The 21,652-nt window shown below is 46.5% G+C and overlaps 1 protein-coding gene across 1 annotated transcript in view; it reads left to right on the top strand.

The window, feature by feature from the left end:
* Positions 1 to 21,652, top strand: part of LOC147711417 (polycystin-2-like protein 1) — a 3,079,390-nt gene that overhangs the window by 1,612,199 nt on the left and 1,445,539 nt on the right.

Here is a 21,652-nt window from a genome sequence, read left to right as displayed (position 1 = left end):
TAAGCACTGAATCTCTGCTTTCTGATTAGAATTCTGCTGGATAATATATTGCTGTGCAAATCCTCTGATACTAGCCTTACAACAATCCCAAACTGTAGTTATCTTAGTTGAATCAATGTTAAACTCTAAAAATTCCTCAATATGAACTTTCAATAAGGAAATGAACTTGTTATCAGATAAGAGATGTCTGGGTAAAGAAAAAAGCCTGGGTATTTTCTTGGGAGAGAGTACCTCAAAAATTACCATTATAGGGTTATGGTCCGACGTTACCTTTGGGCAGATCTCCATTTTACTGCCATTAATAATTTGACTCGTTGCCCAGGCCATGTCTATACGGGAATACATTTTATGAGGTATAGAATGGTAAGTGTATCCCGGCAGTGTAGGGTGTAGCTGTCTCCAAATATCTTTTAATTTATGTATACGGGCCAGTTCTAAGATGGATGCTCTAGTCTTGCACATTCGCTGCGAGGGGGTGCTCTTAGTTGTGTCTATTGCATAGTTTATAACACAGTTGAAATCCCCCATGATTAGTATCTCTCCCTCCCACCCTAGTAGTTCTATATTTAAATGGTCAAAGACTGCAGCGTCATCATGATTGGACCCATATACTGCACATATGGTATATTTAACAGCTGATAACGTGATTTGAACGATGACCCATCTACCCGCTTTATCAGATGCCACCCTATTAACCTCAACCTTAAATGTTTTTTTCTTTAGTATAGCTACCCCACGTATCGAGGTATTTAAAGATGTACTAGCTATCAACTCATACCCCCCTTGAACCAGCATTTTCCTATCTCGGTATCTTATATGTGTTTCATTTAGCAGTGCCAAGTGAGGGTTGTACATCCTTAACTCTTCAAATACAAGCTGTCTTTTACTCCTATTATTTAACCCTGATACGTTCCATGCAAGGCAATTAACTTGACACATTTCTTAAATCAAAAATGTTCGAAATAACCGCTTCTAGTAACATATATACTCCCTCTAAAATTATACATTTGTAGCATGAATCGTACCTGCCTGTGATATTTTTTTTTTTTGTTGACCCCCCTCCCCTCCCGCCACCACCCCTAGGTCTAAGCCTGTTTCCCACCCCCCACCCTGTACCTACCCGGAAGCCTAACCCTATCTTCTGCTGCCGCTGATAGGGCAGCGAGACAGTGTGGACCCTCCCAGGATCCTCCCCCTCCGCATTCATTCATACAAACTTAAATATCGTATTATCGGAGTAGAGAGCAAAAAAAGAAAAGAAGTTATTTCATTTAGTAGTATCAAATTAACATAGATAGAGGAAAAAAGGAAGCAGAGAAACTAATCAAGTGTCCTAAATAGTAAAGTACAGTACTTCTAGAATTATTAGCAATCGTTTGTTAATGATGCAAGAAATTGTTCGGCCTCTTTGAAATCATTAAAAATGCGGGTGTGGCCTGATTTTATGATTTTGAGCCTAGCAGGTTCTTGTAGATAGACCACCACCCCCTTCGATTTCAAAGGATCTATCAGTTTTCTCAGCTCCCATCGTTTGTCCATTGTGGCCTTGCTCAAGTCAGACTTCGTGAAAAACGTGGTATTATCTACTGTCACTGGAGTATTCGGTCTGGCCTTGATGGATATTGCTTGTCTCAGTAAAAAATTCCCCAGGTAGATCAAGATGGGCCTTGGATATCTACTATCCTTGTTTTTAGTGAACATGGGCAATCTGTGAGCTCTCTGTACTTGGGAGTCCCAATCCCAGTCAGAGAGATCTGAGAAAGCTTTATGCAGTAGTTTGACCATATACGCCCGAGCGTCGGCCCCTTCAGATCCCTCGGGAATTCCAAAAATGCGTAGATTTTGGCGCCGTTGACGATTTTCCAAATCTTCAACTTTATTTTTAAGCGTTACAATATCTTTGTGCTGGCGTTCTGAAGAGACAACCGTAGTAGCCAATGTCTCTTCCACCGTAACAACCCTCTGTTGAATTTCGACTATCTCCTCTGTGACATTATGTAGTTTACCGGTAACTTCCTGCAGACAGCTCTGCATTTTACAATTGTCTTCCCTTAGCTGAGAGAAGTTTTGCAGAACCTCTTGACGGTGCTCCAGAAGAGTCTGCAGAATCAAATCCAATGAAGTACCCGTGGTAGCTGCTGCAGATTCTGGGTGTAATTTTTGGGGGAGAGTGAGTATCGCAGAGGGGCTAGGTGTCATAATGATAGCATGGGTTGAATCATCACATATTGAGGTTTGAGGAGAAGGTGACTCCACTGTCTCACTTTCTGTCATATCTAGGATAGAATCCTCATCTTCTATCACTCTTGGCACTGCTGCTGAAGAGACAAGGGGGGTCTTAGTATTGCTCGTGCCCCCAGTGAGGTTATTCCCAGAAAGACGCTTAGCCAAGGTTTTAACACCCCCCTTGGCTTGTATCCACTTGCGTAGTGGGCTCTGATCTTTCAAGAGTTTCTCCCTGGCGCTTGTAGATGCTAGTGTCGATGAAATGGTGTTAAAGTTCAAACTTCTGCTTTTTTTGGTCTTAGCTTTTGCTTTCCCTCCTCTTTTAAGTAGGCTATTAATCTTGCCACTCATGATTGTAACAGAGTCATCCTCGTTTTCATCACCCTCCGCCCCTTCCTCAGTGGCCAGATCCTCATATTCATCCTCATTAGACTCCACACCAAAAGCTCCAGGGACGTCAATTTTCACAGAGTCCTCCGTTTTCTTAGATAAGGATCCAAGTAGGACATTTCCTGCGGTTACAATAGTCACATTCATTGTATCTGTATTTATAGAGCCTAAGTTTCGGTTACTTGACTGATCTTTTAAATTAGAGACAGCGTCTTCATTAATATCCATGTCCTGAGTTGGTTCTGCCTTAATTGACCCCTCACTAGCTCGATGTATCTCTACAGGTTTTGGAGTTAGACCCCCATTATCATCTCCTTGTTGGGTTGAATTAGCTTCGGGTGTAGCAGCTGTAGTAGTAGTAGTCTTAACTATAGGAACAGTGGGGGGTACTATAATGTCATTATCAGTATGAGAACTGGTTAAATTTATATTCTTGTGCCCCCCTGAGCTGGAAAGGGCCAGAGAGTTAATCAACACTTTGTTGTTTACGCTTTCATTTTTCCCTGTCGCTGTCAATGTCCCGTTTTTGACTACATTTACTACTGGTTCATCCACTCTAGAACCCTCAGCTACTGGTAGACAAATGGTCACTTGCTTACCGCTTTGCTTGCCTTGCACGTTGAAGGGAGATCCAGTGATGGGTTTAGCGGCTGCTGTTGGAGTTTTCGCTGTTGCTGCTTGCGTTGCTGCTGCTGCTATTTCTTTTGTAAGTGTAGCCGGCTCTGTAGTCTCTTTTCCTTCAGTGTTCTCCTTGTGTAGTTTGTTCTGTCGAGGAGGATTCTTAGGTATATTTTTAGGAGCCATTGTAGCAGTGCCTTCCAGTTTTTTTTTACTCCTTGTTCTCGCCACTTTCGTAAATTCTGCTGGCGTATTTCACGTCTGCTAAAGTCTCTGCCTCTTTCTCAAATAATTACTGCTTGGCTGCACAAATTCACCAGTGTTCAAGCCTTTCACCTATCCACTTTCATAAATCCTGCAACAGCTAGGCATCCCCCTGCAAGCAGTCAGTATGTTTTCTTTTAGTTATAGGTTTTCTTTGGTTGTCTTTCACCCCTTTATTCCAGTTAATTGGCTTTACTCCGCCTCCACCTCCAGCAATTTTGCCTCCGTTAGCTGATTAGGGTGGTGTTGGCTCCAATACTTTTCACTGGCTCCGTGGCTATAGAAGTTTTCTTGGGATCAGCTTCGCTCCGCTCTGCTCCCCAAGTATTGCTCTGAAATGGCAAACTTTGTCTCTTTTTTTTTTTTTTTATCAGCTCCGCTGAATTCTGTCAGATCTGTCAGGTGAAAACGCCTTCATCGGTGTCCGCCGCCCGCCTAAGCGAACAGAATTGCTCCGGCAGCCAGCTCCGCCCTCCACCCCCTGCTCGGCGAGTCCGGACCTGCCGGTCAGTCGATTCTGCAGTTTTGCGTGTTTCCACAGTTTCAGCAAAGAAGCAAAGAAGCAAGCTAGCGAGCAAGGCAAGGGAAGGTATAGAATCACTGCCTCTCTCCTCCCGCTATGTTTAACAGCGCTTTGCTCTGCTCCGTTCGGTATACCGCTCCTACTGAGCTATTCTCACGGAGGTAAGGGAGGTCCCATGGAAGCGTCCTCACTGCAGCGGCTTCAATCCGCCATCTTGCTTCCTCCCGAAATGGGCCTACTTCTATTCATTGTGACATATGAGGGCACATTCAGACTTCTGAGTTATGGATTGTGCGCTGTGCATACATTTCTAACAAACTGTACTACAGTGAAATGCATTTGGCAGAGCAGATGTGTGTTGCAGTTTAAGACCACTGCTGGCCGCTGTTATATTTCCCTAGTTGCTAAGTTAGAGGCCAGTTCAAGAGCTTAGCAAGCTTGTGAAGGAGAGTTGTGTTGGCAGGATGCTGTTTTCCCTGCAATCTTCCTGTGTATCGAGGCCTGCCAGCCCTCACCTACTCAGGTGCTTGACTAGTTGTTTACATCGAGCGACCCTGGCCGACGGTCCTAGAGGAGAGAGGCATGCAGCCACATACAACCTGCTACTTATCTCTCAGCACTGTGTGAAGCTCACTTGCCCACCCTAACCAACAACCTGGCCGAACAAAAGACGCTCGCTGGGCTTCTGGTGGCACAAGAGGTGACAGTCCAGCAGAGCACAGAAGGTGAGTGCTGTATAATCATGGGGGAATAATCATGTCTTTCAGAGTGTGTTTGTGGGTGTAAAAGACATCACATGGCCTTTGAGAACAAAATGTTCAAAACTATTCTGGTCGTTGTTCTTCAGGTAACCATATATACAACCATGATATACTTTAATTTAAAGATGCTCATAGATCATGCAAGTTAAATTGATGGGAAAATGAATTATTTTTTCTTTTACGTTTACCTTATGAAACTTCAACTGATTAACGCAGTCACATGTAGGTTGTGTGTGTAACTAGAGAGAGACAGATGTGTGCCCTGTTTTGTGCTTTGGGAATTACTGATTTCTTTATTCATAGTGCCATGAGGTCCTAACCAGCAAATAAAGCACTGTGTGAAAATGCAATAGTCGTCCTAAAAAACAGCTGTACTTTAGTGATCTTCCATTTCAAGCATTTTGCAGTAGTTTAAAGTTGTTTTTAGAGCTTTTCATTGCTCAAAAGTGTAATTTCTGATATTAATGTCTTTCTGTGGACTACATTGTTTAGTTTTACGCATGAAAAAGGAGTTTCTCATTACTCAAATGGGTGTAATTTCTGATATTTATGTTTCCCTCGACTTCCTTGCCTGATTTTGCTCGAGAGAATGTGTCACTCGTAGTTGTTGAATGTAACTCATTATTACACTGAAATTATGAAAATGTCACGCATGAGCAACCTGAAACCTTCGTAGCTATGAGGGTGGGGGGGCCGTGCAGAAAAGAGGGGGCCGTGAGGAACAGTCATGAAGAACGGTGTCACGAGATGCAGAATTAATAACAGTTTATACATCAATTTAAAAACTGTTTCAGTCAAATTGAAAGCTAGAAACACTCTAGGTGTTTGCACCAAAGAGAAAGAAAAAGACCATCTCATAGAGTAGAAACCCTGTTTGGTTTGAGGATGACAACCCTCAGACACAGGGGCGGTGGGTGACATTTGAAAATGGTGGGGCGCAATGTGATTTGCATACCGCACCGTAGCGAGCGCGCGCAGCGCGCTTGCCCGAACCCCAAAAGGGAGGTTTGGGGGGGTTACCCCCCCCCAAGAAAATTTTGAAAAAAAAGAAGACAAATCGTGCATTTTCAAGCAAATTTGAGAAAGCAGGAAGGTTAATAAAGCAATTGTGAAAGTGCAGTTATTACATTATTCTCTATGTTCTCGTAGTAAACTCTCCTAGTTGGACTACTTAGGCTCTCACTCTCTCCCCTCTCTATCTACGTCCCTTTTCTATCCCGTCTCCTCCTTCACTCTTCCCTAAGGTCTATTTCCCTCTCTCTCAGCACGTTCTACTTCTCTCCTGCTTGCCTTTCTCTTCCCCTCTCTCTCAGCAAGTCCCTCTTCTCTCATACCTCTTTCTTCTCTCCCCACACTCTCACCCCTTCTCTCTCTCTCCACTTCTCATTCTCACCAGTCCCCTCTTTCACTTTTTTCTTACTCTTTTTGCCTCTCTCTCTCTTTCTCTCTTTGCACTTCCCTCTTCACTATGGCTCGTTCTTCTCACCCCCCTCTGTCTCTGCACGTCTCTTCTCTCCTGTGCCTTCCTTCTTTCTCCCACTCCTCTCTCTATCTGTTGCTGCACTTCTCATTCTTTCCGGCCTCCTCCTTCTCTCTCCCCTCTCGCTCTGCACTTCCCTCCTACCTCCTTCACCATCTCAACCCCGTTCTTTATCTCTCCCCTTCTCGCATCCTCTTCAGCTTTATCCTATTGACTCTTGTACTCTAGCCAGCTTAAACATCTCATTATTGTACCATCTTTTTTTTCATTTTATCAGTGTTTGCAGTTCCATTCTTCTCTTTGTCGACCTAAATGCATGCATGCATGCCTGTCTTCCTTCCATTCTTTCCTTCCTTCCTTTTCCTTCCTCTCTTTCTTTTTTCCCCAGGTCTGGTTAGGTGCACACACTCTTTATCTAGCTAAATTGTTCCCTCTGCATTCCCATTATCAGTCTTTCCTTGTCCTTTCTTCGTAGCTACAATTACAGTCTAGGTATGTCCCACGGTGCCCTGTGCACTGTAACTTGCTCACGCCGGCAAAAATGTGCACATGGATATGCAGCCTGATGCAAACTGGTATTGATGTGCATAGTCAAATGCGCTAAACAAGCGAATTACCTACAAACGACGGGAGGTAGTCAAACCAGCATTTATCAGTTCAATGTCTTTGTTTTGTTACAAAATATTTTTTACAAAATGGGTGCACATGGACGAGGGACCAGCCACCATAGACCCTCTGTCAGTCAAATATCTTGGTCAAAGAAATTATAAAATATTTCTCAGCACTCCAAATCAAGCGACCACTGCAATATTACTTCACGCATAATGTGAATCAATCTCCATGTTTTAATGAGACAACAAGTCAAGGAAAATAAAAATGGCAGGCCTCACCTCTTGTGCAAGGCCAGCCCAAGGACATCCAAAATGGTGTTGCTTGAATTGTGACGAACTTTTAGTTTCTGCTAATTGAATCTATAATTTAATTGTAATTGTTATTCTATTTGTTTATCTCTTCATACCCCTCACAAGTTGCCGAAGCACATTATCGGACGGTTGGCAACCTACATAGTGAGGGAGTGACTTGTAGAAAGGTGTTATATGGCAGGAAAGTCTAAGTGAGAAATATTTTGGAGCCATATGTGACAGCCGAAAAAACACAATAGGGAAAAATGAGGCTAGTTTCACCCCCCAATCAACAAGTCAACCAAAACCAAGAACCATAACACTTCCTACTATTACACTTCTTAGTGGATCTATTTCCACCCAGTGTTGGGTGAAGTCAAAAATTAGAGGAAAGAAATCACTGTAAGAATCCACTGAAAGAAATCACTGTAAGAACCCATTATCAGTGCATCAAAACGGTCAAAAGATAATTCACAGGGGCCTTAAACTGCTGAACTTTATGGTTAAAAATGTAGAAACCCTTATGAAAGAACGAATATAGGGGCACGAAGAACCACTGTGGAATACCCCCGGCTTCTCATCCTTGGTATATGCACACTTCTTCTGGAAACCACAAACCACACAGCTCATAATGGACGTGGTAGACGCCCGTCACGAGGTAGTCAGCCTGGCTGTCCGCGTTTGTATGTCTCATAAATAAAGACTCTGCTGGTTGTGAGAGTATTTTCAAAGCGAAATCCTTCCCTGACTGAAAACAACCGCCAGTAGAGTTGTGGTGTTCGTGAAAGGGAAGGTGTGACACAAAATGGAATTATTTACCCTCTGCCCCTGACCCCGGGTTCCGAGTACATTTATTTGGTTGAGAGCTTGCTCTGCAGTGGCACAGCTACTAATATGTTTCACTAATCAGTTTGTAAAATATCAAATATCATTTACAAGGTAAAAACATTCTGCTTGAGTTTCGGGGAAATTCTTGCACAAGATAAAGACAAAATTCAGTGATGCTTCTTATATTTTCTACAGTTAAGTGCAATGTGCATCATCCAAGACAATGTGAAAGAAACAAAATATGCCTAATTTCTCTCTAGTACATCAAACATTAAAATGCTGTTGAGTTTTTTCTTTACAAGCTCGTTTGCAATGTGCTCTTGGTTTTCAGAGACCCCCTAGAAGTGGTCAAACATGCCTCAGGCCTTCTTGCCAGAGCTCGCCCCCCTAGTCATCAGTCTGTGCCAAATTCTCTAATGGCTTATTTCTTGAGTATCTCATCAGAACTGCCAAAAAATGTGTTGGTTTATTAACACTATCTTATGACTAATGTGCTGTAAAATCAATCAGTAGGCACTTAAAAAAAACTGTTTTGAGGAAACCCATGTCCTCTACACACTCACATAGAGTTCAGTTCAATAACTTTATTCAGTCATATAAAGGTGAACCACAAAAGTAAATACAATCATATGCAGCAAGACACCAATGATAATAAAACACATTAAAACATCGCTATATTATACTTAGATCTTTGAGGAAAGAGATAGAGATTAAAGGATAAAAATTACGAGAAACAAATCACGAAAAACATCAACTACAATTACATCAATTATAAACCTACCTATAAATTACTACGACACTACAACAAACCGCAGGAAAAATAAACAGAAAACAACAAATTTCATATTCAAGCTAAAATTGCGGTTAATACAAAGAAAACATATTACATTTGAAGGTAAAATGACAAATGGTACAATACATTTCAGCAATAGTGTAAAAAATATCTGTCTATGAGAGGTAAAAACAACAACATACAGAAAGAGCTGGTGGTCATCATAAAAGCTACCCGATCAGATTCATTGCATTAATCATCAGCCTCAGAAAGGTATATACAGTAAACACAATTTCCTCTGAGGCCAGGAATTGCATAAAGTGCAGTGCTTCAATGCACTGACGCAAGGAATATTGAATCAATAAAGGTTATAAGACACAGGACCTGCTGCTAGAATAAAAGTGCACAAGAACGCTACTTGTAAAGAGCTCTGTACTGAATTCTGATCACATGGGCAAGGTGTAGGATCGTGCGACCAATCATTACACTGGGGGAAGGTGACTAATCTATGAAATAAGCTAAGCAAAAATTTAAGAAAATAAAGTGCTGATAGTACTATGAAACGAGTAACAAGAATGGTTGAATGTCCCTGAGTGGCTCGAGCTGCATATGTAAGGTAGCGGAGGAGGACTCTGAAAACAGCATGGTCCTTAAAATATCTTCGCAGTAAAAGCCCCCGCTCCCTGTGACAGACAAAAGTGGCAGTAGACGATGAGAGGGCCAATAAGCAGCGAATACATTTATTTTCTGTGACCTTTAAAGATGATGCCTCCTGCTTACCCCAGGCCCCTGCCCCATAAATTCCTGCACTGACACATTTTGCAAGTAAATGGCCAGCATGTGAGAAAACCACATATTACCCAATTTGGCACCAAAGGAAAAGAGGGCATTAATACCCATTGCTAAATGATTATTCCTAACTTCTAACCGTGGGAGCCAGGAAACTCTGCAGTTAAAGGTTATCCCTAGGTAGCGAAAACTTTCTGTGTGTTTTACAGGGCTATCATGAAACGTAAAGGTTGGTTTTAGGCCCTTTCTATAACCACAAGACATTACAAAGGACGTAGCAATTTTGATCCTCCTGTCAAGCTCCTCCAGATGAGTTAAGGCATTCAAGAGGCGTGGCAGTGTGACACTAGTGCGGCCCAAGATGACAGCCTCGTCAGCATATAATAATGCTGGTATAGGACGCTTTCAAATCTGGGGCATGTCCCTGCACCAGAGAGGAAAACTCATAACATATATTTAAAACAAAAGCTGTGACGGTATTTAATAATAGGAATGGCAGGGACACGCTGCTGTGTTTTTGAGATTCGGACAGAAGTTCGTGTCATTCCCTCAGGCAACTTATTAAGAAACACAGCACTTAATCCCAGCACCGTTAACTTCAATGGGTGAGAGAAGGTGTCCCTGCCTCTGGGTGCCCCGGGCAGCATTCACCAAAGCGACGCCATCGTAACTGCGGTGCCACTCAGCTATTACTGTGCTTTTAACAATCTAATTAGAAGTGTTGTGAGGCTGTTTCCCATAATAAACGCAAAGACAGCGTAGACAACCCAAACTAGTTAGGCGGCTGCAGCTCAGAGATCTGCGCTGCCCTCCAGCTGTGTCTAATAAACCTCCCAGACACGTTTGTTCTTTCCACAAACGGGATCACAGAAAGCCAAAGCTGTCCTAACAGGTGCACATAAATACAAAACTGCTCTCTAGTTTGCCACGGTGACGGTTTCTATGAACAAATCAGGGAGGGAGAAATGGAGTAAGTAAAAAACAGACAGAAAACTGCACATTCGACGGCGGTATGTGGCATGACGTCACCTTGTGCACATGGGTGGCTCTAATTAGGCCAGGCTGCATTGAGTTTCTGACTGTTGGTATGTTTGGCGTTCGGAGTGTCCCTCAGGTCCCGCCCAACATGGCTAATCAGAAGTCCGCTAATTAAAATGAAACGCTGAAAAGAAACAGTCGAGCGGGTAATGAAATGCGAACCCTCAAATGCAAGGGAGACAAACAAAAAAGCAGCACATCTTGTAAGAACCTGGCAAACGAAGCACTAGCGTGAACACAGCATTTTATCGAAGTCAGAATGTATTACATTGACATGTGAAGCGCAGCATCAGCGGTTGTTTTACGGCGGTAAATGATTTGTCTAACTCAACATTTCTTTGATATATGCATGATGTAAAATAGGGGAGATCGAGTGAGCAACATGATTTACATTTCGTCATTGAGTAATTCACCTGGCCACCAACTCCCTCACACACATTTCCTGTAGAAAGTTGGCCGTGTAGTCTCTTAGTGAAATACTGGGCTGATAATAATGAGTTTCCATGGCTGAGTTTGGCGCATAGGGGAGACTTGCCCTACGGTGTTGTTGGCTGTGCTCGAGCAGCTAGCTCTGTGGTTGGGTGCCAGGCAGGGAACTTTCACGTGGCGTTACCATACTGGGTCTGTATTGATTCAACCAATCGGTTATTATTGTGACCCCATATAACGCGAACCTTACCTGATGGTGTCAGGTGCTGGGATAACTGGAAAGCGTGGTCACGATGTATGGGACCGGTCTATCCCCGAGTCCCGACACCTCTCGTCCTCCCTGAGATTCACTCTCTTTCGCCTCGAGGGCCGCGGCTTCCTGTTCCGAGAGAGTGAGAGTGCGCGGCATCCAATGATGGATGCTGCAAGGCTGACCAGCCAATCCTGGCGCTGCATGCAGCGCCAGGATTGGCTAGGGGGTCACTTTTTCTGCTCCCCCTGTCGCCCTTTGGAACCCCGGGCTGTGGCAGGCGAGCAAGCACCCCTGGGTCCTGCTGGGAACTTACAGTGCGCATGCTTGTGAAAGTTGCAAACTTTCCCAAGCATGGCACTGTAAGTTACCCAGCGGCGGTCTGCTGCAGCCTGAGTGTGTGGACTGTCACTCAGGCTGCAGCAGGCCACGCCCCCTTCGCAATTCACGGGGCTGATTCCTGATTGCTGGTTTACTTTACACAATTATTGTTAGATCCGGCGGCCGCGATGCGGGTCCATTGTGGCTGGTGGGCTACGCCCCTACGCCCCAATGGACGCACCACTGCTGGACACCTTTCGGTAAAGTTTGTGCTATACAAAACTGCATTACATAAAATTTTAAAAACCTCTCATTATCAATTATTTATTATGGTGTGGCTAGTTCCCCTGCATGGGAGGAACTCTTGAGAGTGATCACCCTATGGATGCAGTCAGAGGCGCAACTAGAGCCAAATTTAGGGAGGGGATAATAACATTTCTGGGGGGTGGAAGAGGCTAATACTTCCAGCAATAGGCAGAGTGAAGATGCAGGGGCTCTAAGAAGGGGTGAAAGCACAACAAAGCCATGTTAACAAGTAAATGTCTTTGAAAGACCTGTGAAGTACTCGGGTGCGCCTGTGTGTGTGCCCGGGAAGCTGTCTCAACCCATGCTGACACACACAATGGGGGGAGGGGGAAGCTTAAGCCCTTTGAGCCCAAAGGGCGTTGCGTGCCTGGGTGCAGTAGAGGTAGGCCACCCAACAAATTAACAGGAAGGACCGAGCCAAGGGTCTGGTTTGCAAGGCCAATGTTAGGCATGGGCAGTTGCTCAGGGCCCAGTGCTCAGCACATAAGCATGGGGTCTCACCCCTATGCTGCAGCTCTGCCAGACCCGCTGAGGGGAGGGGCGTATCTCTCCTGGGCCTTGCAGGCACATTTAGTGCTGGGAAGAATAGAGAAAGGTGCCTTGCAGCCCCAAACCATAGCTTTGAGCCCAGTTTACATTTAGCAATTTGGCCTGTGATTGGCAATCCTATCCCGACTGCCCACTCAAAGGCACACAGCACAGCATGATGCCATCTCCTGCATTTTGACACCCCAGCATTTTCAAAGGACAATCAACTCTCATTCAGCCTATTATGAACTGTGAAAGAGTTAGCTTGTCACTGGCAGGCAGGGAGGCTTTGCCGCACAGGTGGGGTCCTGCCCCTTGCAGATTCAGAAGCACCTTCATCATTTGCGATGCAAACTGGGTTGAATGAGTGATTGGAACCAATTATTTTTGCAGTTTTATACAGCACGAACTTGGCCTGAAATTATTGGAGTACTTTACAAGAGCAATGGCTACATTAAACAAGGACACATTCCTGGGAGATTAAGTGATTTGCTGAGAATCACTGTTGATGTTGAGCCGATTGCTGTGACTCACAACTGGTTCCCCCTCCAGCAGTTCTGGACTAATACCACATTCTGTCTCCTCCTCTACCCCAGTGGCATAACGCAGACCTGCAGGGGCCCCCAAGCTGTGGGGCGGTGCAAGCTGAGGAGGAAAGTGCAAGCTGAGGAGGAAAGTGGCTGCAGAGTGCGGCAGGTTACTGCCATTACCGAGACCCGCAGCGCCGCCGTTCACACAGGGCAAGCCAAGAAGAGACAGCAGTAGCGCCACGTCAGCCGCTGTTTGTCCCCCGCAAAAGCTCCCAGGTCCGGGAACAAGTGAAACTTTTGACGGAGAGGAGCCTTCCGCACCACCTGGCAAGTTTAGGCCTTCACTGCACCCGCCTCGCAAAGCCCTGCAGCCACGTGGTAACAGCCCCAAAGTAAGAGGCACTCTTCCAGGATTCACTCTCATGCTCTGAAAATGCAGCACTACTGACTGAAGAATCAGAGTGCCTCCGTTTATGTTGATAACCAAATGAAATCTCCACACCAGCAGTGTCAAGCAAGCTGCTAGAAAAAAACAATACAACCCTGCAGTGTCACCTGGTGGATTTTCACGTGTACCACACCAGCAGGAAAACAATCACCGGCACTGTCTCCCCAGCTCGTAATTTCTAGGGAAGGGTCACAGACTGTCTCGTGAAAAGGGGGTAGCGTAAGGAAAACGCAGATGCAGGAAAGAGGCTGAAACTCAGCAGATCAACCCATTGCAGAGCTGATGTTAAACCACAATCCCGGAGACACCCTACCTGCCCAGCAAAACACAGAACTGCTGCCAAGTGCCTGAGCAGCAAGGCAGTGCATGAAGTAACACAACACTGTACATACAATTGGACAAATCGAAAAGAGAGCAGCCGCCTACACCCCCGGACAGATCACTGTGCAGGCCAACCACAAGGCGAGGAAAGTGGGAGGCCCTGAGCACTGCTTCAGACGTCACAGTAATAGGCGAATCAAAATAGTGCCACCTGCACCCATGGGCTGCCTGTCAGATTGACAGAGAGTGACTACTCAGCAGCAGGGCACAAGTTCTAAAAAAAGAAGTGGGGGGACGCTGTCACCTGAAGTGATGTCACAACAGGAAGTGATGTCACGAAAGGTGCCGAGCCCCTCGTCCCAGAGAGGCCAAAGAGTGAAGTCCAGCTGTTTGGCAGGGGGGAGGGTGTCCCCACGGTAAAATAAGTGGGGGGACGCCGTCCACCCGCGTGGTACCGCGACTCGAGCCCTGCTCAGCAGAGACCCGGCATGACACCCACACATGTGATATCACACAAAATACAGTCAAAACAGAAGGATCAAAGGCCCAAAGCAGCAAAGCCAACGACCACTACCACCCACAAGGACAGAAGACACCAACGTCTCCAGGGGGCCATCCCAGCCAAAGAGAAAATAAATGCTGGTGCAGAGAGCGCACCATCAGCGGCGGTCTACCGCCACCACAAGTGAGAAGAGAGGGCCTCATGCCCCAGCGGTGAATGATCACCACCGCAATAAGGAAGAGCAGGCACTCCAAGTGCCAGAAGAGGGCCCCCTACCAAAGAAGAGCGCACAGTCCGAAGAGTGCACCGCATGCACCCTGAAGCGCGCCAGCACAGGTGCACGCCCAGGAGGAAGAGAGACCTTTTCAAAAGGATAAAAGCACTGCTGGAACCAGCAGGAAGATCCTATACATCTCCACAGCAGCAACAGCAACGGAGCCCGGAAGGGGCCAAACGCAGCACAATGTCCTCCCTCACAATGCCGCAAGCAGGAGTCGTCAGTGACCCAAGGCTGACAAGAGGAGAGTCGTACACCACACATGGCCAGCTGCCGCCACAGCTTACCACTGCCCGTGGAAGTCATTCCCTGGAGAGGGAACACCTGGAGTAGGAGCGTTGAGAAGCTGCCTGAAGAAGGAGCACCTGATATGAGGGGCTGCCTGCCATGCAGCCGACAAGAGCGACTGAAGATTCGCTCGTATGGTCCGGAGACCATTGAAGTTAATAAGCCCATTGCCCTTGTTAGAACATGGTGCATGTCACTGCACCCGGAGAAGAAGAAGAAGAGTGGAAATCGTGTCACCCAGAAGAACTGGAAAAACGCAGGTGTGTCAAAGACAATGAGAGGAGGAGCACAAGGACTTGGAGAACCACGAGCCAAGAACACCTCCAAGGACACCAGACAGCCACCACGGCAGATCGACGGCCCTGGCGACAGCACTAAGGGGGAACCACACGGAAGCTGCCGCAAGCGCAAACCACGTTGCTCCCATCGCTTCACAGTGAGACTGTCCAGCCCAATGGTCGGCAGTTGGAGTCGAGTGGCATCCCTGCTCCTGACTGCAAATGCCAGAGGTGCAAGACAAGATTCAGAAGAGGCAGTCACGTGACTACGACGTCCATCCAGAAACTTCCTCTCTTAGTTAACCATCACCACCGGCCGTCCAGGTTTAATGGCAGCTAGATCATCAGTGCCAAGTCCATGTACACGAATACAAGTACCTCACCAGAGAACACGGAGGTACCTGGCCAATCCCTGCCTCAGGCGATCAACTCAAGTCTAGACGCCTACGCCCATCAAGGCAAGTCGTCACCCGCCATCATCCTGATTCACCACACGGCTGGCAATGATACCATGCCAGCCCTCATCAAGTGCGTCTACTGACACTGTCTCGAAGACACATGGAGTGGAGTCCTTCACTAGTGCCAAACCAGCCGACAAGAGAACGCAGAGCTAACTGCTAACCCGAACTGCGGCTGAGAGAGCATGTCCTGATCGAAAACCATACACCCTTGAGGTTTGTGCGAGAGACTGGCTACTGGCTCATCAGCGGTTTGCAGCTGCCCCCAGCTGGCACACACGCAGCCCCAATCGCAGCCTATCAGCAGCCCAGTGGCAAGCCCGAAGAAGGGCCTCCCCAGACAGGAGAGCTGAAAGAGACATTGCCCCACCAACAGGTCACCGAACACAGCAAGACAGCCTAAGAAAGAATTTGGGCGATCTAGAAACAATCCAGTGAACTCTCACCATGGACTCCCACCATGATCCTGACGCACCCAGTAAATGAACTATTGTTACACACCACATACCATCATCCAGGTCGGTGGACGGAAGTCACGAGGAACTAAAAGGCATGATTACTCTGGCATGTCCCTAGTGCACAGATGACCTCTTTAGGCAAGAGTTTGTGTCCTGAACCGATCAGGTTAAATGATGAACATCTGTTGAGAGCATCCTGCCACAGATGAACTCACCAGCCCTTGTCGACCGTCTTCCTGATGCCGGGCTCAAGAAACTGATGGACCCTGTGGTGTACATTTCACTGTTAGTTATTCCTACAGGTTGAACTATTGAGTTTTTATTTTCATTAAAGTTTTAGAGGAATGTTGTGTCCTGCGAGACACGTTCTAGTGTCTCGACAGGCACTGGTTTAGTAACCACTCCCCCTTTGGGAGTGGGCACACACACCCCACACCCATCCACCACCGGCGTCACGAGTGACGTGACCCGGCTAATAAATGGGCCCGGGTGCACATGCTTGAGGCCAGTTGAATAATCTGTATCACTCTGTTGCTGGACAGGCGAGTAGGCAGCGAGTAAATCCTCCAATTCTTGTGTGTTCAAATATGATAGAGCTGCCTTCCTCCTCTCTTCAGGAGTCGGGTCCGCAAATCCCCGTTTCTTCCGCAGGTCTGGGGGGACATGTCCAAAGTTGAGAGTGTAACAACTCTGGGGTTAATATGCATTTATGACTGCCGGCCACTGTGGTGCTGGCGGCGTTGTATCCCTTCATGCCAGTAGTTGGCTCAGGCTATTCTCCCAATCTCATTCTGCCTGCAGAGGTCTCTCAGAGAGTGTCGGGCATGAGACGCTGCTCTCCTTTTGTGTCAGAGAAGGGCAGCAAAATGAGTTGCTTTCTGGAATGCATTATGAGGTGGCTACTGGTTGGTTAGACTGTGGTAGTCTTCTTTGTGGCAATAATCCTCCTGTGTGAGGCCCAATGTGCTGGCTGCCTCTCGGGGTAGGGGCTTGTGAAATCTTGATCCCCCCACTGTGGTCTGCAGTGGGGCCTGATCCTGTGCTGATTCTGAGTCCGAGCAGTTGAGTGCCCAGGGCGTGTTTTAACCCTGGTGTACTAAAACTTGTACCTGTCGTGAGTTGGTTGAGCTCCAGGTTTTTTGCAAATTCGCAGGACTGTAAGGGGGCTGTGCTGTTTTTTTGCCACTGTGCTGAGACGGGCTTTTGGGGCAGGTGGAGCAAGGGGAACTATGGTTGTTGCAGATTTCTAAAATCCGTCGTCCCCCCCGGGGAGGTGAGCATTCTTGAGGCTGAGTTGTTGGCTTGCGGCAGGCTTGTGGGCCTTGTTGACACGTCCCCGCTTGGGCTGTTCTTCTCTTGCATCTGAGTAACTGATGGAAATGACCCCGTTTGATAGGGAAGAAGAGGGGACTGCATGCCTTTGATGGAAGAATTGCTTGAATAGATTGCAGAGCCTGCGTCAGTAAGGAAGCTGAATTTAGTGTAGATTTTGGTTTAAAGCAGTTGAGCCGCTTAGCAGATCTTTTCACGCAGGGACGTTGTACTGGCTCGAGCAGGGGGCATCATTTTTGCTTCTTCCATTTCTTCACCCCTGGCCTCGGGTGAGTAGCCACTCTAACTTTCCCCAACCTCATATGTGCCTGCTTGCTAGGCAGGGCAGTAGGGAAAGGGCGGTGGTGTGCCCCTGGGCTTGAGCTCTGGATTTGGGGGTTGTTAGGTTGATAGCTCAGATTGTGAAGGACCTGCATCAAGGGGTCCGTTTGCCTCTTGTTGCGAAGTCTGGTATCCGTGCCCCTGTTGCCACCCCTGCACAAAAGGACAGCAAGGGTAGCTTCAAGGCATATGCAAGGGTAGGGCTGGAATGTTGGAGCTGGAGGCCAGATGACCCTGAAGAGCCAGAGAAGCTTGTCTGGTTTGGGAGCAGGAAGCAGATGTCAGCTGCAGCCCATGCTGGTGGAAGCTGCGGACTAGACCTCCTCCAGCTGACCCCAACTGGCCTCCCCGGCTAGTCACCCCCACCTCCTGGTGCGGTGGCCCTAGGGTGACCAACCGTCCATAAATTTCACGGACAGCCCCTAATTTGGGCCTCACGTCCGTTGTCCGTGAGGAAACCTTTTACGGACGCCTTTTGTCTGTAATGTTGGCCATCACAGGGAGCAGCACTGCTCCCCTGTGAGAGGCCTCACCTTCCTGATGGGGCGCCTCGCGCTCCTCCTTGAGCAAAAGAGCAGCCCCTCCCCGCCCATTGTCATTCTGTATGGGGCTGATTGCCACATACAGAATGTCAATGGGGCAGTCTGGGCTGGTAAATCATGTGTCGGCCTCCTCCTGCCTCAGTGTACAGCAGGGCATTCTGTAAAAAAAAAGGCAAAACGCTAATGCTGCAACTTTAGCAACATGAGAAAACAGTGTATATATAAAAGCCTGTAAATAAGCTAAAAAGAACGGGCTATCGTTCTGTCACTGTCTCATAATTTTTTTAACTGAAGTATTTTCAATATTATATCCAACAAAGCCATGGTTGCTGCTTTTTTTTTATTTTAAGCAACTAATAACCATCGACAAATCCAATAGTCCTGGTTTTTGTTGGTGTAATGATACTTGCTGTATTATATATATATATATCTGGATGCAAAGACATAAACAACATAATACCAGTCGGGAGGAACACTATGCTAGCGCTGATTTTTAGCCTAGGTGTTTTAAACTACGCCCTTAATTACATCGAACACCCCCTTTGAAGAGACCCCCCAGTTTTTTTACACCACTTAAAGCCCTGGAAACAACACCATGTCACAGTCACCTCACATCCTGGCACTGTGCATCATGCATGACTCATGACTTCTACGTTTTCAGACTGCCTACGTGCAGGGGCATAGTGAACTTTCCCCCACCCCACCCCACCCCTTGCTTTAGGAACTACAGCAAGGTGAAGTACTTGATGGGCCTCTTCTGTCTGCAACTCTGTACACAAAGGCTCAGCTCATAATGTGAAAAGGTGGGTGAGTAAATAAGTGAAGGAATGTGTGAATGGCTGGATGGATGACTGAAAGGGTGAATGGATGAATGAAAGGGTGAATGGATAAATAAAAGAAAGGATGGATGGATGAGTGGAAGTATGGATGAGTGAAAAGGTAAATAGATGGATGTATGGGTGGAAGGGTAGATGGATGGGTAAAAGGGTGGATGGGTGTATGAAAGGATGGATGGATGAGTGAAAGCTTAGATGATGGGCGAGTGAATGGGTGGATAGGTGATTGAAAGGATGGCTGGATTGAATTGATAAGTGAAAGGGTGAATGTATGGATGGATGAGTGAAAGGGGTAGATGGACAAAAGGATGAATGGATGAGTGAAGAAGTGAAAGGGTGGATGGATGAGAGAACGGATGGATGAGTGAAAGGATGGATGAGTAATAGGACCAATGGATGGAATAAATGAATGGATGAGTAGATGGATGGGTGGATGATGGATGGATGGATGGATGGATGGATAAGTGAAAGGGGGATGGAGAGAGAAAGGGAGGATGGATGACTGAAAGGGTGAATGGGTGGAAGGATAAGTGACTGGGTGGATGGATGATTAAGTGAATGAATGAATGAATGGCTGGATGGGTGAAAGGGTAAATGGCTGGATGGATGAGGGAATAGATGGATGGGTGAAAGAGTGGATGGATGACTGTACGGATGGATGGGGTGAAAGGGTGGGTAGATGAATAATGGATGGATGACTGAAAGGATGGATGGAGGGATGGATGAGTGTAATGATTGATGGAAGGATATATGGTGGATATGTTTGGATATAAATGGGCACATAGATGAAAGGACAGGATGAATGTTGAAAGACTGAATAATAGATAAAAGAATGATTATACCTTGTAGCACCCATTATCTTAAATAGCATTTCCTATACATTGACTTTCACGTTAATATGAGTCATTGTCTCTATATAATTTGTGTGATGTAACGCACTCCGACACCCTGCCCTACATAATTGGGATGAGTAACACTATAAGAGTAATTAAATACACATGAGAGACGGTCTAAGTGAAGATGAGGGGCACCATTGAAGGGTGATAGCAAGGCAGGGCTGGCCGGACGGGGCATCGGGTGTTACCCTAGGAGGCTGGAAAGGGGGGGGGGAGTTTGTTACAGGGGGCTGGCACTCCAAAGTTCCTTATATATCCAGTAGTTTTCAATTAACAATAAAAGCGGCTTCACTTATATTCAGGTGTGGTTCACCATTGTCTGGTGATTAATGTACCTGCTGGAGTGCGATGCGAATTTTGAATTGTCTAAGGCATCAAGCTGCAGCCATACTGAAAAACTGTGAAGTGCACGATTGCCTCAACCTAATATAAACCTATTTTGACTTGTACTTAGATTGTTGTCTATTTACTTACATATATACTTTTGCGCGACCACCTCTGACGTATCTGTAAAATGTACCTTTTGTCCCGAAGTTTTGTCCTGAATTTTGACCTTTTGTCCTGAATTTTTGTCTTGAATTTTGACCCTTTGTCCTGAATTTTTACCCTCACCGTCCTGAATTTGCACCTATGCCAGTTGGTCACCCTAGGTGGCCCTGAGTGAGGCTCTGCAGCCACTCAGCAGTAGCAGCCACACCCCTGGCTCTTCTCTGTTTTGCGCACCCGAGTGGCACCCAAATGGCAAGGTGGCGTAGCAGGCTGGCGAGCGGGGCACTCGGGGAGAAATCCCCAGGCTGCACCCAACCTAGTTGGGCCACCTCCGCGGGTTCCCACGGCTCACGCACAGCGGCTGCCTCTAAAGGCACCTGCACTCGCCGCCTCTGACTACCTGGTGCGTGGTGACCCACCTGTCCGACCTGGCCACCCTGCCTCCTTGCCTTGCTGCTGCTGGGTGAGGGTGAGGGTCCAAGGAGTCCAAGGGTCCAAGAAGAGGCTCGGCTGGGCAGGGTAGGAGAAATGGGTGAAACGGCTCGAGGCAAGCGCGGTGCAGAGAAATTGTCTCTCGGCTTCGTGGCCTCGGCGGGAGTGCAACCTACCTGGAAAGTCCGGGCTGGATCTGCTTGGAAGATGGGACTCAATAAGGAATCCTACCGAGTGACTTTTCTTTTGTACTTAAGCTAGCACTGGGTGACATTTTAATTGCTCCAAAGTAATTGATGTAATTGTGGTAATTTTGCATGAAGAAATTTTAATTAAATCACCAAGATTATGCATTATGCCACATCGCACAATTTTGGGTAGACATTTTTCAAAAATGTACAGTTTGGGTACATTTTAAACATGATTGGCATTTCAGGTGCATTTCTAACCCAAGTGGGCTGTTCAGGTAATTTTTGAGTGTGAAACTACAAATCTGAAAGTGAACAGCAGTGTTTTGAATGTAAGCAGCATTTCCTTTTGTCAAAAACATTTCAGGTAGATTTTTCATCCGAGCAGACTGTTTGGGTAATTGTTGAGGCAAACCAACAAAACTGAACAGTAGCAGCACTGCTTTCAATGCCATCAACTAGAAATGATCTTGAAATTAAATTTTTTTGTTTAATTTCAACCTGAATTGACTGTTCGGTTAATTTTATGAGTGCAAGATGCATTTTGTATAAATACGTGACACAAAATTACGCGACTTATGCCAACCCCTAGCTGAAACAAGCCTTCAGTTTATAGTAAATAGGTTCCAAC

This window comes from Lissotriton vulgaris, chromosome 5 (assembly GCF_964263255.1).
Source record: "Lissotriton vulgaris chromosome 5, aLisVul1.2, whole genome shotgun sequence".
NCBI classification, from domain to species: Eukaryota; Metazoa; Chordata; class Amphibia; order Caudata; family Salamandridae; genus Lissotriton; species Lissotriton vulgaris.
Note: the sequence above shows the minus strand (reverse complement) of the source record. Positions and strands in the feature narration are given on the sequence as shown.